This window comes from Dreissena polymorpha, chromosome 6, assembly GCF_020536995.1.
Source record: "Dreissena polymorpha isolate Duluth1 chromosome 6, UMN_Dpol_1.0, whole genome shotgun sequence".
Taxonomy (NCBI): domain Eukaryota; kingdom Metazoa; phylum Mollusca; class Bivalvia; order Myida; family Dreissenidae; genus Dreissena; species Dreissena polymorpha.
The window spans coordinates 233,459-239,771 of NC_068360.1; positions in this window are offsets into that span (position 1 = coordinate 233,459).

The window sequence follows — 6,313 nt, forward strand, 5'->3', positions numbered from 1 at the left end:
AGTATCAATGCTATTGCATTCAAACTTGGTACACTTACTTACTATCATGAGCGGACTGGGCAGGCAAAGTTAGATATCTCTGGCGTGCATTTTGACTTAATTATGTGCCCTTTTTATACTTAGAAAATTGAAAATTTTGGTAAAGTTTTGTGTTTAGGTCCATTTTATTCCTTAAGTATCAAAGCTATTGCTTTCATACTTGCAACACTTACTCACTATCATAAGGGGACTGTGCAGGCAAAGTAATGTAACTCTGACTGGCATTTTGACAGAATTATGTGCCCTTTTTATACTTAGAAAATTGAAAATTTTGGTTAAGTTTTGCGTTTAGGTCCACTTTTTTCAGAAAGTATCAATGCTATTGCATTCAAACTTGGTACACTTACTTACTATCATGAAGGGACTGGGCAGGCAAAGTAAGATAACTCTGGTGTGCATTTTGACTGAATTATGTGCCCTTTTTATACTTAGAAAATTGAAAATTTTGGTAAAGTTTTGTGTTTAGGTCCATTTTATTCCTTAAGTATCAAAGCTATTGCTTTCATACTTGCAACACTTACTCACTATCATAAGGGGACTGTGCAGGCAAAGTAATGTAACTCTGACTGGCATTTTGACAGAATTATGTGCCCTTTTTATACTTTGAAAATTGAAAATTTAGTTATGTTTTGTGTTTAGGTCCACTTTATTCCTACAGTATCAAAGCTATTGCTTTCATACTTGCAACACTTATTAACTATCATAAGGGGACTGTGCAGGCAAAGTTATGTAACTCTGACTGGCATTTGGACGGAATTATGGGCCCTTTATACTTAGAAAATTTGGAAGTTTGGTTAAGTTTTGTGTTTTGGTCCACTTTACCCCTAAAGTATCATAGATATTGCTTTCATACTTGGAACACTCGCAAACTATCATAAGGGTACAGTAAAAGGACAAGTTGCATAACTCTGGATGTCATTTTTACAGAATTATGGCCCTTTTTTGACTTAGTAACTTTGAATATATGGTTAAATTTTGTGTTTCGATCCACTTTACTTCTTAAGTATCAAGGCTATTGCTTTCAAACTTCAAATACTTTCATGCTATCATGAGGTTTTTGTTTTTTTGTTTTTTTTTAAGATCATCTCACAAATGATCACCACACCCTCACACTATACCCCCCCCCACCCCACCCCCTCCCCAAAACTATTTATTTTGATTATTTTATGTTTGAAATACTGTCCAACCATCGCACCCAAGAATCCCCCCCAAACCCACCCGAATCCCCCCCTAATTTTTTTTTTTTTTTTTTTTTTTTTAAGATCATCTCACAAATTACCACCACACCCTCAGACTATACCTCCTCACCTCACCCCCCCATTTTTTTTTTGAAACAGTCAAAAAACACAAATATTTATTTTTATTATTTTATGTTTGAAATACCGTCCAACCATCGCACCCAAGAATCCCTCCCACACCCCCACCCATCCCCCCCCCCCCCCCCCCCCCCCCGAATTTTTTTTTTTCCCTTTTTTTCGCATTTTTGGAAGATAATGTAATAAATGTCCACACACCCACACAATGTACCCCTCTTCACTCCACCCCTCCCTCCTTTGTGATTGAAAATGAGAGTCCCTTCACCTTTAAAAAGAAAATAGATGAGCGGTCTGCACCCGCAAGGCGGTGCTCTTGTTTAGCTCAATTATTCACTGAATATTCCAATTTATTCTACTCATTTAAATGTCTGTGTGGGCATCGGCATAATGCTCTGATTAACGTAATGTGTAACATATACATATCAACATTCTAATCCAGGTATTTAATTGAAACCTCACACATGTGTGTGGGGTCAGTGTGTGAGGTCACTGACCAAGTACCATAACTCTTACTTGCACTTTAAGAGAATAATGCCCCTGTTTGTACTTTTTGAAATTGGGTTAGGTACATGTGTCACATTTCTATTTCCCAGTTTCAACTACAGATATTCAATTGAAACTTCAGACAAGTGTTTGATTTTATTGTGTGAGGTCAATGACTAAGTTTCATAACACTGGCCTGAAATTTAGCAGAATTATGCTCCTTTTTGTACTTATTAAGGTTCAGCATTCAATAACCAAGACCTCTAACTGTGACCAGCTTTATCAGGAATTTGACCATTTGTGTACTAATAAAAGACCAGTTCATACAGATATTCTATTGCAACTTCACAACATATCTTTTTGATCATCATTAGAGGCCACTTACCAAGGCCCATTACTTTCACCTGCAAATTTAGTAGAATTACCCCCCTTTTTGTACTTACGAATACAGATTAATATTTTTGTGCAACAACTTAATATCTATCTATCAACTAGAGGTATTAAAATTTAATATCAATATCTGTCTTAGTGGTTATATGGCCACTGGCTGAAAGCCACAACTCTTACCTATAATTTAAGAAAATGATTCTCCTTTTTTACTAATGAAGCTTATGCAAAGGCTTGTCCTTGCTAATCAATAGCATAAGTTTGCACTGATCAACCTTGATACACTTTTGGACAGCCTTCTTTGCAACCCTTCATTTGGGGCCAGTCAATTTCAATTGTTCTAAAAATATATAAATAGTTTCTTTTAAATAACCCTGCATTTGGGGCCAGTCAATGTCAATTGTTCTAAAAATATCTAAATAGTTTCTTTTAAATAACCCTGCATTTGGGGCCAGTCAATGTCAATTGTTCTGAAAATATATATAAATAGTTTCTTTTACATAACCATGGATTAAAGTATGTTTCTGTAATTGTGTGTAGAGGTAGTGTACATGCAGACCTAGCTGATCATTGCATTTGGGGGTCAAGGTCACTGAAAAAATGTTTCTTAAAAATGTTATTGTCCCCTACCCCTGTTTGCGCTCTGTCTAGTCTGTCAGTCTGTCTGTCTGTCTGTCAGTCTGTCTGTCAGTCAGTCCGTCACACTTTTCTGGATCCTGCGATAACTTTAAAAGTTCTTCATATTTTTTAATTAAACTTGAAACATGGATATAGACGGCAATATGGAGATTATGCACGTCATTTCATTTTGTTCCTACGTCAAGACATGACGCCTTATCTATGATCGCTCCGCCCACTAGAATTGATCCACCAATCGGCGATCGATTAATCGGGCGCACTCGTTAGCAACGACCTGTCCGCCATTTTCTAGACAAGCTACATGTTTAGGTTCACTTTTATTCCAACGAGTTTCTTTTGTTTTCCTCTTTAAAAAAACGATTAAAAATGGTTAAACGGTGTCAACGGGGATTATGTAACTCGGACAATCGATATCCTGAAAGATTAGTTGGTGACATTGAATTTATATCGTTTCCAAAGCCGAAAAGATATCTTGAGAAGTGTACGAGATGTATAAATGCATGCGGTTGTCACCACGAACAACTGAACGTCAACACTGTCAAAGACAATTATAATATATTTTTATCGGATATACTAGCAGGTTTAAATAGTTTATGTTATCGATCTGATTATCACGTAATATTTCACGTTTTTTAAAATAGTTTTATCAGTTACTAGGTCATAAATATACAGAAGCGAGGTTCATCTGCATTACTTAATTTAAGTCTTAAAGAGAAATAAAACCCAGCATGAAGCCTAATTCGTGCTGTGTTTTATTACTCTGATAGTAATGCACTTTATTGACATCATACATGTTATTTGAAGGTGACATGTAATATATTATCTTATTAACGGTATCTACACATTTGCAGTCATGTGGTGTCACCAATAAACGCTTTTAATCCACACTAGGAGCTTGAATGCCTATATCTCCTTTTTTAAACGAGTTTTGTTTATTTTGTTCGGATTAAAAAACGGAAATGAAATATGGCAAAAACGGTGTAAAAAGGGTTAATGCAACTCTGACATTTGGTATCCAGAAAGATAAGTTAGATGAATTAAATTTATACCATTTCCAATGCGGCAATGCGGTCTTGACAAGAGGGAGTGGAAGCTTCAAGAATTACCGAGATCCCCTTTATAGAACATTAATTTATTTCACAAACTTGAAATGTCATATAAGCAATAACTAAGTATTATTAAGTATGTATTATGTCACGTGTGCATGTAAAATAATTGAGAATTTTGGTACCCAATTCGTGTAACTTTACAAAATCCCCGTTAAAAATCGCGTTTCTGTGTGTGTCAGAAACAAGTGAAAACCATTTTGTTATTATTTTAATAAAGACGTAACGATAAATGCTATTGTAAAAGAGTTATTATTACTGATATTAGTTAACCAATAAATGCGGTAACTTCGATTAAGTCGGTACCTGCGCAAGCGTCTGATATTGGTAGCCTTATTGATTTATAATAGCCTGACCGTATTCCATTTCGTACAACGCTAATTTATATCAGACAATGTCCAAACTTACTGTGTTGTTTTTAACCAGGTTTTTAACCAGATTTTCCGAAGGAAAAAACTGGTTATTAGATTGGCGAATGCGGGCGGGCTGGCTGGCTGGCTGGCGGGCGGGCGGAACAAGCTTGTCCGGGCCATAACTATGTCGTTCATGGTCAGATTTTAAAATCATTTGGCACATTTGTTCACCATCATTGGACGGTGTGTCGCGCGAAATAATTACGTCGATATCTCCAAGGTCAAGGTCACACTTTGAGTTCAAAGGTCAAAAATGGCCATAAATGAGCTTGTCCTGGCCATAACTAAGTCATTCATTGTGAGATTTTAAAATCATTTGGCACATTTGTTCACCATCATGGGACGGTGTGTCGCACGAAAGAATCACGTCAAAATCTCTAATGTCAAGGTCGCCACGACTAAAAATAGATTTTTTTTTTGTTTGTTCATTTCAAAAGTTCAGTTTGAGTTTTCTCCCTTTATCAGATTTTTTTTCACAATTAAAACCTGGTTTTGTGACAATTTTGTCCCTTGTTGCGCTTTAAATTATAGTTTTTAATGTCCCATAAGCTATGTTTAATATGATAAATATCACTTTTATACGCAATAACATGTGGGATTGAGGTACCCACCCGGCGTCAGAAAGCGCGTAAAACTTCACCGAATTCCCAGTTATAAAGCGCTATTTCGTGTCAAATACACAGGTAGAGATAGAATGTTTCGGTAATAATTTTGTTAATAACACGGGTAAATACCGGTGAAGTGTTAATTTATTGCAAATACCCCCATTACATGTAATAACAGGTTCGATTTCGGAAAGTGCGCAAGCGTTTGAGAGTGTGTTTAATGTACCGATTTACCCGTTATAAATAGCTTATGTTCTCTTTAATCGTATATTTTTTGCATTTGCAGAATAACTAAATGGCATCAACCCCTTTACAAGTGTAATATGGTGTTAAACAAGTCCATAAAATAATCCGGAATATCGCGTAAATCTATATGCAGTCTATAGGCAAAGAAGCCATTTTGGTGTTAGCTTGTCTAGGTTTTCTTCCCGCTGAGCCACGTGATTAAGTGGGCGGAGCGATCACTGATAAGGCGTCATGTCAATTCTAGTTGCTATGGCAACAAATAAAAAACCGGTAGGGGACCATATTGCTTGAAAACCTCTTGTTTACTAGTTAATCTATTTAAAATCACTTAAAAAAGATCAGTAAACTATAATGTGTTAAGAAATTTCTCAAGTCGTGAATTATGAACACTATTACAATTATAATTATGACAGTAAAAAATTAGTAGTGGCATCTCAGGTTTTGTCCCAACTGTCTATGTTAGTACAGGTCAGGTAATCTGAAACCAGCTGGAACACTGACTCTACATGTTGTTTGTTGAAGGAGAGGAGAAGCATCGGTTCGCAGTGACGGCAGATGTTGTGGTGACGGAGGGGTCCTTCTTGCAAGTGAACATCGCCCTGGGATGTACTGCTTTAAAGACTTGCTTCAGTGAGTCTTGTTTAGAAAAATAGGTTAAATATGTCAATGATTTTATTGATGACTTCTTGTTCTCTTGGCTGCCTAAGCACTCCTACTCTTCTTAACTGACAACATTTGAATTTGCATTAATTGTTCCTTATGGTATGAAATTGTGCATGTGAGTTCCTATCAAATGAATCTACAAAGTAGAATGATGGTGTTGGTATATATTTGTCATCACTTTTACAAGCTGTAATTCTATAATTTCACAAATAATTCCTTTAGTTAGTGCTTTAAATAAAAGACTTAAAGACTTTTTTCTCTTGTATCAATGTGCAGATAAACTGTTCAATCAATGAAAAATATATAATTTTGACACACCTGTGCATATATTTTAAATTATGTGCTATCATATCTATATTACAAAAATGCAAGTTATTAACTTTATAAAGAAAATGCCATACATGTACCCGATCACT